Consider the following 13,180-nt stretch of genomic DNA (forward strand, 5'->3'; position numbering starts at 1 on the left):
ATAGTGTCGAGTTAAGGTCAGGTGAGTGCAGCTTTTCTTGAGCGTCTTTTTCTGCGAGCGATCATTTGGGCGAATTATGGGCAAAATGCCGAAAGTAGCGTTCGGCGATAATCTGGGCGTTAATCGGGCGCTAGTTTCCATTATAAACAATATTCTAGGCCTTGCATGAGGATGATGTTATTTTTTTTTAAGTAGGTCGGACGATGCAGCTCATTCCTGTATGCTGAAAATTGTGCCAGAGATAAATGGGCTATAATCGGGCACTAGTTTCCATTTTTCATCAAATATGGGCAATAGCTTGAATCTCAGCGCTTGTATGGGCGCTAAATGGGCGATGATGTGCTGAACGTCTAGCCCCTGGAGTGTACCTGATTCATAACAATCACTTTCTGCTATCTACGCTAACCAGTTTTCAACCCAGTTCGTTACTTTGCTGCTAGCTTCACAAGCCATAATCTTTTTTTATTAGCCTTATTACAAGGAACTTCATAAAATTCTCAAAATCCGAGTATATATTATTCACTGGATTGCTCTTGTCAACCCATTTACTTCCCTCTTTAAAGGAGTCCAGTAGATTTGTGGAGCATAATCAGTTGCTTCTAAACCTATGCTGACTAGTCTTTGTATCTTTACACTCTTTAGATGTATATTGATTATATCTCATGAAAGGCTAATGAGCATTTTTCCTATGTCCAACATTAAAATTTCTGGAATCCAGCCTATATGAAGTTACTAACATCCAAGACAAATGTTTCAGAAGATTTAAAACAATACTAAAACAAAATGTAATGATGCAGGAGTATTATTTGTAGAAGTAATCGATAAAGGCTTCAGTTGTACTTTGCGGATAGACAGCAGTACAGGTATATAATTCTGGACTTTCAGTAATGTTATTGCATGAATTCTCAAATTTGTTTGCTTTTTTAACAGAGGCATAAAACACATTTGTTTTAAGTAGATTAATACCTCTGTTATATTAGCGGAGAGAAGAATTTGATATGACGGCATTGTAAGGGAAATAAATTCCACACCGAGTCCGAGAACAGTGAAGGAAACGTCACAGTTTATTCGTGCAAAGCGCTCTGGGAGAAGTGGGGAAACTCCGCAGCTTCGCCACACCTTCTCCCTGAGTGGAGTTTTCAAGTTACAATTATACTTTTTGGGGCGGCCCCGCCCCCTTACATCATCGTCCAATTATTTAACATTTAGGCAAAGTATTACCCTATATGGTAGTGCTGTGGCAGTCTTACATTGTGGCAAGTCAAAGGTTAACTAGCAGGCGCAGACACAAGTGGGGTTAGTTCCCCGCATCAGCAGAAAAACAAGGAACTATCTTCCTGTTATTAGTACAAGCGATATACATCTGTTTGCCTCTCCAACCGCCCATTGTCCTACTTCCCCTATCGCCATGACTCAGGGTCAATGGACATTGGAGACTACACATGCCTTCTGCTTAAGTATACATTTCTTACTTGACGACTCTCCCTGTCCCATAATTCATCAGAGACAGGGGAGCTGGCTACACATTATAAAAGTTACAAAGGTTATAGGTTAGGAAATTTTCTCCCAACAGTCCCTCCTTTTGATCTTTTCCCATGCCATGCGGAGAAGAGCAATCATTACAGTCGGATCGATTCTTCTGATACTGTCGTCCGTGGTTGGAACTGAATCTGGTGGTATTGCTGGGGGCGGAGTTGCAGTTTCCGATACCCCGAAGCCAGCACTGGGGGTCGTCCAGAGTTACTGATAGCATATGTTAGCGAGGCCACCGGGGCCGGGGCACACATTTTTGACACACACATCCTAAACATGGCAACCGCTAGGTACAGTGTGATACATATGCCTACGACTAGTACCAATCCTTGTACAATGCTCTGCCCCAGGCATCCAGCTCCCGAACCACCCCTGGTCGGTGGATTTCAGTTTTTTTGCACCACATTCTTTATATGCTCGGCTAAGTTAGTTATGTCTTCAGAGCTATCTGGGATGTAGTTACAGCACTCGGCTCCTATCAGTGCACAAGTGCCACCTCTTTCCGCTAGGACATAGTCTAGTGCCATTCAGTTCTGCAATACTGTGGTCCGTATTGCCACCATCTCGGCTGTGATGTCCTCCAGAGCTTCAGCCATATCATTGGCGACCTGCTCCAGTATTTTCTCTATCCTTTGTACCTCGTTCATGGTCAGAGCTATCTCAACGGGCATCATGGGTACCCCGAAAAACCTCTCGACGGGGGTGAGACCTCACTTTTGCCGGCTGGAAGCATGTACTTCTGCTAGGGTACGTGCTGGCCACATGAATGGCACCACATATCCCAAGTAACACAAGCCTATCCAGTTTTGGGGGAGCCAGAGATACGCCATGTGTCCACATATGAAATAGGTACCGTTGTATGCCGCTGGGGCGCTCAGTGTCTCAGGATAGAATGACCATGTCCAATTTCGCCCCCCCCCGTCATGTTCAGGAGGTGTCGGAGGAAACTTGGCTCCGCCCCTTCGGTTACGTTAAGGCGGTAGGTGCAATTACTATATCCCATGTTGTGTCCTTTTGTGCCAGTTACATTTCGGGTGAGGCATATTGTTCCCCGGGGTCTCCCTATTCTCGATGTGTTAGTCAGGGCCAAGGATGGAGGTAATGCGTGCCGATTGTAGAATGGTTGATACCATCCACGAAGCGCGCCTCTGGTATGATTCCCAGCGCTTTCCCAATCTCCCTCGTCCCCGCTTCTGTCCACCTTGTATGAGGCAGATGTTCCTTTGGCCTTGGATCCCTCCCGTATAGGACCGGAGGAGTTCTGATGAAGGACCCATGCGGCAACTTCGGTCAGATTTAGGGGAATGGGACGCAAAGGGATCCCTCCTCTCGAGTGTGTGGGGATATGAGAACACACCCAGCAACTAGAGAAGTTCCCATTCCTCGCATAGGCATAGGACATATATAAAAAGGTGTTTACATGAAGCTCCCGTTTTTGTCTTACCAATGGGGCACATACAATACAAATCGAGGCCATTACACAGATCGCGACGTATAGTTTCATCTTATTACTCTATGTTAACAATTACTCAAATGCAAAATGGCCATTTGGCTTGCTTGAAGAGTCGTTCCTGACCTGTAAACAGACAAATAATGACAGATAATACATGTATTTAGCGGCAGGCTCGAAAACCTTAAGCTGGGTCCCATGTTTCCATTGTCCTTTTCCCCTAATATCAATACAGGCGCACGTATCTCCACTAATCATAACTTCGTATGGCCCTGTCCACTTCAGGGCGAACCCGGGTTTTCCTGGGAGAACCTTCACCATCACACGTGTTCCGGCTTGAGGTATGTCCGGGAAGGCGGCGGACTCCAGTTTTTTTTATCGCATTGAGCCTGCCTTTCTCTGGTTTGCTTTCATATTTCCTGGAGACTATTACTCATCTCCAATATATATATCTCCAAATTCTATCCCTTAGGGGTCCTACATCCGCTCCTCCCATAAAAATTCCTTCTGGGAGTTGCATCGCCCTTCCCGTCATTAACTTATAAGGGGATAAGCCCGTTGTTCGATTAGGGACCGCCCTTAGTTTCATCAGAATGATGGGTAACACATCAACCCATGTAGTCCAAGTTTCTCGGATTGCCTTTGCAATGGTTATCTTAAGGGTTCGGTTCATCCGTTCTACCATTCCTGAACTTTGGGGATGGTATGGTATGTGAAATTTCTGTTTTATTCCCATTAGTTGACATATGGCCTTTATTACCTTCCCCGTGAAGTGGGTGCCTTGGTTCGAGTTCATTTGCAACGGCACCCCCCCCCCCCCATCTAGGGATTATTTCTTCCGCCAGAATTCTAGCTACCGCAGTGGCCGTACAGTTCCTTGTTGGGTAAGCTTCCACCCATCGGGTGAACTGGCCTATTATCAGTAAGCAATATCGTTTTCCCCCATGAGTCGGGCAGTGGTCCAGTAAAATCTATTTGTATGTTTTCCCATGGCCCTTGGGGCCTTGGTTGGTACGCCATTCGTATCTTAATTGGCTTACCGGGATTATGTTGCGCGCACGTTATACAGCGCTGACGGTGTTTGGCTATATCCCGCCCCATTTCGGACCACCACCAATTTTCTCGTGAGCCACTCCATCATGGGTCCACTGCCTGTATGGGCCACTCCATGGTGTAGTTCCAGTAATGTCTGCTTAATGCAGTTTGGGGCTATGACTTTTCCATCCTTTCTCCACACCGAATCTATACCTGGTACCCCGCCCTTGGCCTTCTATTCCTCCTGTTCCTCCGGCGAAACATCGAAGTGTAACTTGACTATATCCACTTCGTCCCTCATTGTGCTCCCCACCCCCTCAGTTCTTTCCTCCACATCCTGTTCCAACGCTTGCTGTGCAGCGGCGTCAGCCGCCTGATTACCTTCCTGCTCCCAGGTTTGTACCTTTTGATGAGCTTTTATTTTTATCACAGCAGCGTGCAGTGGCCCTTCAGCTGCATGCAATAGAGCCTGGACTCTTTCCCGGTGTCGGATGGATTCCCCCCCTGTTGTGACGGACCCCCTGCATCCCCATACTATCATATAATCATGTACAACTCCAACCGCATAGCGACTATCTGTATAGATATTAACAGTCTTGCCCCCTGCTAGTTTCAAGGCTTCGGTGAAGGCCACAATCTCAGCAACTTGGGCTGAGAGTCCCCCATCTAATCTGCCAGATGCCACGGTTTGTAACTGGCCATTTACCACGACCCACCCGATCCGTGGTGTCCCTTCGACATACTTTCTAGACCCATCCACGTAGAGGGTCATCTGTGCCCCAGTTAAGGGTTCGTCTGCTCGGAGAACTTCTATATTCTCACTATCCACTTCCTCACACTGGTGCGGCTTCACTGCCCCCAGGAGGCCTTCTGCCGGGTTTTCTCCTATGTCCCTCATGTTCGGGCCCTGGGACGTTAACCGGCGTCATGTCAACGAGGCCCGTGTCCTGCTTTATTTTGGCCCATACCGGCTCTAGAGCCTCGCATATCACCCCGTCTACCCCCGACTCTTATCCCTAATCCCGGGCCAGTGGTTTAGCACTGCCCATTTTCGCATTGTTTCGTAAGGGCACGGAGTACTTGCTTTTACGTCCATTCGCTGCGGCCAGATTATTTTGTTAAGCTCGGCGTCTATTAATAGTTTAAATTCCCATATTAAGTCTGTTCCTAGAATAATTTTTTCATTATTTGTATCAGGCGAGTATTATTAAATGGGCTAGTTCTGTTTTATTTTATTCTGACTATCCCACCATTTCCTTTATCTGTCAGGTGAGTCTTCTTTATTCTATTAAGAAATCCAAATGAATAATGTCCAATATAAAACAGTTGTCAATGGAAAGGGTTAACTTCTTTACAGGTTTGTAAGAAGGCCTGATGTTCACGTAATGATCCGAATTTCATTTTTTTTTAAGTCTTTGTGCCTTCAAAACTTGCTTAGAAATTAGGAATCCGTTAAAACAGCAGAAATCATTAGTAAAGTCGTCATAATAGAAGTCTTCTCATCAGGACAGACAGCATTTTAGATTAAATTTCAATTTTTTTCTTAACTTCTAATTCAAGTACTTGCCAAAGATTTTTTTTTAATTGATTTAAAACGATATCACACATTTTTAATAGCTACTTTGTTTACTGAACTTCAATTTTCACACAAACTGTATGAATTCCAACATTTCCTATAAGAATTTTAAAATCAGTAAGATTTTCTAATTTCCAATTTTTCTTTCTGTGCTGAGTTCGCATAGCTTAGATCTCTTCTCCTCATTATTTTCAAAACCCTCCTGCTTGTTTTGACTGTTCGGGACTTTTCTTGATAAACACGTCTATTCTGGAAATCTTTTCAAACTGCAGTGAAACTTTCTCGTAATTTAAAATCATTTTCAATGGAGAGTGTCTTTTACCTCTTCCAAAAATCTTTTCAATTGAACCAATATCTTTTTTTTTCACAGCTAATATCAACGAGTATTTAGTATGTTATGTCCTTTTCTTTTGATCTCCTTTCTTCAAATTAGGGAGGGCTCGTCTCTCGGTAACTTTGTTAATTCAGACAATCGAAGACACTTTTTCTTTCAATTTCGTTCAATTTGTTTTCTTTCAAGGCTGCATCTTTATCCTTTCTTTTCATAACTAGAACGGAGTCTAACATGTAGGCTTTGAGGGCTGCTTTTCGTCATCTCAAATGTCCCAGTTTTTCTTTCTGTTTCTGCGTCTCCCACCCCTCTCTCTGTTCTTTCACACTTTTTTTTTCCCGTCGGGGCCCATCCCTCCTTTCGGTCATGTATAGTCTGGTGAGGGACCCTAGGCGGGGCCCCCTCCGTTTCCTTACCACTCATCGTAGTCTCACGTCATGGTCTCATGATTGTCAGAGGTATGCCTGGTCTTACTCACTTCTACCAGGCGGGCTTGCAATCTTTATCGTCAGAGGTGTCTGATTACACTTGCGATTCTTCAAAATGGCCTCCGTGACTTACTACGATCTCATTAATCTGTTCTACACACGACTCTCAATGTCCCGACCTGTGTGGCTTAAAGTCGCAATGAGATTATTTCCTACCACGTTCACTGCCCCACTTTTCCGTCGCCACTTTGTCCTCTCGTTTGTTCCCTTTGACCTTAATCCTTGGCCTTCACATGGGGCATTCGCCCTCTTAATTCCAGCTCAAGTTAGGTGACTGAGATAGTTTGTGACAATCGAGGTGACGGGGAACACTCATTTCTTTCATACACCATTCACACCATGCTAGCTTAGCCTCTAACCCGCAGCTCAACTGTGGTTTTTCTCACCGTTCACGGACGTTTTGTTCTTTGGTGAATCGGGGCTCGGGAGTCGCCCTTTCATGGGGCTCAATTGACTGGACGGTCAAACCTTGACTACTCGTCCCGCTCCACCGGCTAGGTGACCTGAAGCGACCGTATTCACCCTGCTCGCAGCGCCAAATCTGTAAGGAAAATAAATTCCACAGTTTATTCATGCAAAGCGCTCTGGGAGAAGTGGGGGAACTCAGCAGCTTTGCCAAACCTTCTCCCTGAGTGGAGTTTTCAAGTTACAATTATACCTTGGGGGCGGCCCCGCCCCCTTACATCATTCTCCAATTATTTAACATTTAGGCATAGTATTACCCTATATGGTATTGCTGTGGCAGTCTTACATTGTGGCAAGTCAAAGGTTAACTAGCAGGCGCAGACACAAGTGGGGTTAGTTCCCCGCATCAGCAGAAAAACAAGAAACTATCTTCCTGTTATTAATACAAGCGATATATATCTGTTTGCCTCTCCAACCGCCCATTGTCCTACTTCCCCTATCTCCATGACTCAGGGTCAACGGACATTGGAGACTACACATGCCTTCTGCTTAAGTATACATTTCTTACTTGACCATTCTCCCTGTCCCATAATTCATCAGAGAGAGACAGGGGAGCTGGCTACACATTATAAAAGTTACAAAGATTATAGGTTAAGAAATTTTCTCCCAACAGGCATTAAGCATTCATATAATAACATTGTTCACAGCAATTTCCAGGCTATAATGTTTAGACTGTGCAAATTGAAATAATTTAATTTTGCTTACTGCTTATTTTGCAAGGGGGTGGGGACATCGCATGGGCCAGCAAGGTAGTTTTGGCCCACCAAAAATAATTTAAAATTTCCTGGACTATTTTCTCAGCGGCCTCCAACGGTCCTTTTAAGGACCACTGATTAGGCCGCTTAACACCTGGTACAAATGAGCAGAGTGTATTTGGTGAATGCTGCTCCATTTGTACCTCAAAATTGTAATCAAGCTCATATGTACATCATAGAACCTTGTTTTGCATATTACATGGCCTCCCGCTGAAAACAGGCAGGTGCTCTGACAGCCCATCTCAGGCTCCTATCCAAGATGGCAGCAGTTGGAACGTCAGTGACTCAATGCCATCTTAAGGCTGCTATCTATTGCCCCATTTACGCCACGTGGGGACACTTAAAATCAACCATAATTTGTCAATTTTTGTTGTGAAATGATTTGTATTTTGATTTCTAGTTTAGGAGGCATTTCAACTTCACTATTATATTACTTGTATTGTATATTTTGCATAATCATTGCATTTCTGTACTTTGATTTTTATTATATTTTTCAACAAAATGTTGAATTTTAATTCCAGGATGCAAGTAACATTTTAAATATATAGGCCCCGATATTTACGGGGATGCAGGGAAAATGCGGGGAAAACTGAAAGCAGCAGAAGAACCCAGAATGGGTGGGGACGTGGAGATCCTGCTGAACTTAACGGCAGGATGTCATCATTTTTTTGATCTGTTCTCTGCCCGGAAGATGGGTAAATTGACAGCTTGGCCAGCAACTAGGAGAGATATCCAATGGCAGGACGCCGTAGCAGGGGTCCCTTGGGGACGGTCCCTGGCAATCGAGAGGGGGGGAAAGTTGGCCATTGTGGTGGGGAGGGGGACAAGATCAAACATGCAACTTGGGGAGGAGAAGATCGAACATTGAGAGGTCTTCAGAACTGGATGGGGAAAGTCGGCGATTGAAAGGGGGGAGAGAGATTACAATCGGCAGAGGGAGGCCGAAGTCTTCCTTGAGGGGTCGGGGGAGCACTCCTGTTTCCCTGGCCCACAAATAGCGCTGAAAAAGGCACTTAGCTTGTGGAGCCGGCAACTCCTGCCTCCGTCAATGAAGTGCCCCACCTCTCCAGGGCGAGATACTCAAATAGGGTGCAGGGTGGATAAGGGGGAACCAATGGATGTGGTGTATTTGGATGTCCAGAAGGCACTCGATAAGGTGCCACATAAGAGGTTACTGCACAAGATAAAAGCTCACGGGGTTGGGGGTGTCATGTATGTAACCATTATGCAACGGTAATCTTCATGTAACTGTAACCTTCATGCAACTCCTGTACACTGTACTTATACCCTAGAAATGCACACCCTGATTACAGGGGGTGAACTGTGGGAGACACTCCTCACCTGGGTTTCCAGGTATAAAAGGGGAGGTCCCACCCAGGGTCAGCACTCATTGGTCCTGGGAATAAAGGTTAAGGTCACGTAGTGACTGTGTCTGCAGTACATGCCTCGCGTGAGCTTGTAGTGCGGTGCAGGGATACCACATTTGGCGACGAGAAACGGGAATCACCGAACCACGAGGATGGCCACCGGTAGCTCAGAGGAACGTTACTGTGTGGGTGAGGACTGGGACGACTTCGTGGAAAGACTCCAGCAGAGCTTTGTCATGAAGAACTGGCTGGGAGCGACAGCGGCTGACAAGCGGAGGGCGCATCTACTGACCAGCTGCGAAGCACAGACGTATGCGCTGATGAAAGACCTGCTCGCATCCCAAAAGCCAGCGGACAAGTCCTTTGAAGAGCTCAGCCAGCTGATCAGTGAGCATCTCAAGCCGGCAAGTAGCATACACATGGCCTGGCACCGGTTCTACACACACCGGCACCGGGAGGGACAATACATCTCGGACTTCGTTGCAGACCTGCGGTGCTTGGCCAGTCTCTGTAAGTTCACATACGCCTGCAGGGGGGAGATGTTAAGGGACTTTTTCATTGAGGGCATTCATCATGCCGGGATTTTCAGGAAGCTCATAGAGGCCAAGGACTTGACTTTAGAAGGGGCGGCGTTGATAGCTCAGACCTTCATGCAGGGGAAGAGGAGACCAAGCTAAATTACGCGCGCAGCCCTTGTTCCAACGTTGCGATGGACCAGTGAGTTAACATTGTGAACGTGGCTAGGGACCCCGCAGGCAGGCAAAGGCATTTCGAAACTGCCCAGGCAGCAACAGACTCTAGGGTGGGCCCACAACAGGGCCAATGGAAAGGGGATCGGCAATTCACGCCATCACGAGGAACAATGCGTCCCACGATGGGACCATTAACACCCACCATCAGAGTGCTTAGAAACAACCAAATGGGCAATCAGAGAGGAATGCCTGGTAACAGCCCCTTTGTTAACAACAATCTCAGCTCATGCTGGAGATGCGGGGTAGACATACTCCGAAAAGCAGCAGGTTCCAGCAATATGCCTGTAGGATTTGTAACGTCAGTGGAGACTTGGCCAGGATGTGCAAAAAGGCTGTGGCGAGGCTAATCTGTGAGACAGAGGAACCAGACGAGGGGTCTGTAATGCAGGATGAGGCCTGGGGAAAAGCTATGGATACTGAAGTTCAGCAGATTCAAGTGGCTGACGTCCACAGCTCATACACTAAAACGCCATCCATGATGATGAAAGTTTTATTGAATGGCATCCCGGTGCGCATGGAGCTGGATACGGGAGCTAGCCAGTCACTTATGAGCGCCCAACAATTTGAGAGACTATGGCCACACAGAGCTAGCAAGCCCAAACTGGAACGCATTGACACGCAGCTACGGACGTACACCAAAGAGATCATCCCAGTGCTAGGCAGTGCAAACTTGGTGGTAACACATAATGGATCACAGAACCGACTACCATTCTGGATCGTCCCGGGAAATGGCCCCGCGCTCTTGGGGAGGCGTTGGCTAGCCGAGATGAATTGGAAATTGGGGGATGTGCATGCCATTTCATCTGTGGAGCGAAGTTCATGCTCACAGGTCCTACAAAAATTCGGGTCACTGTTTCAACCCGGTGTCAGAACGTTCAAGGGCACTAAAGTAGTGATACGCATCACTCCAGACGCCATACCAGTGCACCACAAAGCCAGAGTGGTGCCGTATGTGATGCGTGAGAAAATTGAAAGTGAATTGGACAGGCTGCTCAGAGAGGGCATAATTTCGCCCGTTGAATTCAGCGACTGGGCAAGTCCCATCATTTCTGTCCTCAAAGCAGATGGCTCGGTCAGGATTTGTGGTGACTGCAAAGCCACCATCAACCGAGTGTCGCTGCAAGACCAATACCCGCTCCCGAGAGCAGAGGACCTTTTTGCCACGCTGGCAGGTGGCAAGCTGTACACGAAGCTGGACCTCACTTCGGCCTACATGACTCAGGAACTGGCTGAAGAATCCAAGCTTCTGACAACCATCACGATGCACAAGGGATTATTTATCTACAATAGGTGTCTGTTTGGCATTCGTTCGGCGGCAGCCATCTTTCAGTGGAACATGGAATGCTTGCTCAAATCCATTCCTGAAACAATCGCATTCCAAGACGACATCCTTATAACGGGTCGAGACATTGAGGAACACCTCCACAACCTGGAGGAGGTGCTACGCCGACTGGACCGGGTAGGCTTGCGGCTGAAAAAGGCCAAGTGTGTGTTCTTGGCCCCAGAGGTCGAGTTTTTGGGCAGGAGGGTTGCCGCAGACGGGATCCGGCCCACTGAATCAAAAACGGAGGCGATCCACCGGGCGCCCAGGCCCGGCAACACGTCGGAGTTGCGATCATTCCTGGGACTTTTGATTTATTTCGGGAACTTTCTGACGAACTTAAGCACATTGTTGGAACCGTTACACATACTCCTGCGTAAAGGTTGTGAATGGCTTTGGGGGGACTGTCAAGAACGGGCTTTCAATAAGGCGAGGAACCTGCTGTGTTCTAACAAACTGTTGACTTTGTATGACCCCTGTAAAAAATTGGTTTTAACGTGCGATGCATCGTCCTATGGGGTTGGGTGTGTGTTGCAGCAGGGTAATGACGACGGCCGACTCCAACCGGTGGCTTATGCCTCCAGGTCACTCTCCCAGGCAGAGCTTGGATACGGCATGGTCGAAAAGGAAGCACTCGCTTGTGTTTATGGTGTGAAAAAGATGCACCAGGACCTTTTCGGTAGACGGTTCCAGCTAGAGACGGATCACAAGCTGTTAACATCCCTGTTGTCCAACAGCAAGGCTGTCAATGCCAATGCGTCAGCTCGCATACAGCGATGGGCTCTCATGTTGGCTGCGTATGACTACACCATACGGCACCGGCCAGGCACCGAATATTGTGCTGACGCGCTCAGCAGGTTCCCACTGGTCACCACCGAGGGGGCAGCGGAGCAAAGCGCTGAGATGGTCATGGCCGTTGAGGTTTTTGACACCGCAGGCTCCCCCATCACAGGTCGCCAGATCATACTCTGGACCAACAGAGACCCCCTCCTATCCATGATAAAGAAATGTGTCCTGACATGGGATTGGGCGCCCACACACAGGGCGTGCCCCGAGGAGGTCAGACCGTTTCAGAGACGGATGGATGAGCTCTTCATCCAAGCCGACTGCCTGCTATGGGGCAGCAGGGTAGTCATGCCCCAGAAAGGCACGGACGTGTTCATCAGGAACTCCACAGCGAGCACCCTGGCATCGTGTTAATGAAGGCCATTGCCCGGTCACATGTATGGTGGCTGGGGATTGACTCAGACCTGGAACACTGGGTTCGCAGGTGCACGTGTGCCCAGCTGGGCAATGCCCCCAGGGAGGTCCCACTCAGCCCGTGGCCCTGGCCCACCAGGCCATGGTCACGTATTCACGTAGACTATGCGGGCCCGTTCATGGGGAAAATGTTCCTGATTGTTGTCGATGCATACTCGAAATGGATCGAGTGCATTATATTAAACTCATGCACGACATCCATCACCGTGGAGAGTCTGCGTACGGTTTTCGCGACCCACGGCTTGCCAGACATCCTGGCCAGCGACAATGGCCCGTGTTTCACCAGCCATGAATTCCAGGAGTTTATGTCGGGCAATGGTATCAAACAAGTCCGGACAGCGCCGTTCAAGCCGGCTTCCAATGGCCAGGCGGAACATGCGGTCCAAGTCATAAAACAGGGCGTGCTACGCATTCAAGGACCCTCCCTTCAGTACCACCTATCGCGCCTCCTGCTGGCCTACAGGTCCCGCCCGCACTTGCTCACTGGAGTCCCGCCAGCGGAACTCCTCATGAAACACACGCTTAAAACGCGGCTGTCCCTCATTCACCCAGCCCTGGCAGACATTGTTGAGGGCAAGTGACAGTCCCAAACCGAGTTCCATGATCGAAATTCAAGGGGGAGGTGTATAGAAATGGATGCTTTGGGACCCAAGTGGCTTGAGGGCATAGTAATTGGCAAAGAAGGGAATAGGGTCATAGTGGTCAGGCAACAATGGGCAGATATGCCGCAAACACTTGGACCAAGTAAAGAAAAGGTTCAGCATAGACACGGAGGAACCTGAAGAAGAGCATGAGATGTCACCCACACCACTGCCAGTGAACAGCATGCACAGTCCCTGCAGCCTGC

The 13,180-nt window shown here is 47.8% G+C and overlaps 1 long non-coding RNA gene across 2 annotated transcripts in view; it reads right to left on the minus strand.

Annotated features, from left to right (window-relative positions):
- Positions 1-1,062: 1,062 nt before the first annotated feature.
- Positions 1,063-13,180, minus strand: part of LOC139226483 (uncharacterized) — a 30,072-nt gene continuing 17,954 nt past the window's right edge. For both annotated transcript variants that reach the window (XR_011587270.1, XR_011587269.1), the window contains 2 exons: positions 6,800-6,954; positions 1,063-3,109 (listed from right to left, as the gene is read on the minus strand). This is a non-coding gene — a long non-coding RNA (uncharacterized lncRNA). The remainder of the gene's footprint in view (positions 3,110-6,799; positions 6,955-13,180) is intronic.

This window comes from Pristiophorus japonicus, chromosome 16, assembly GCF_044704955.1.
Source record: "Pristiophorus japonicus isolate sPriJap1 chromosome 16, sPriJap1.hap1, whole genome shotgun sequence".
NCBI lineage: Eukaryota > Metazoa > Chordata > Chondrichthyes > Pristiophoridae > Pristiophorus > Pristiophorus japonicus.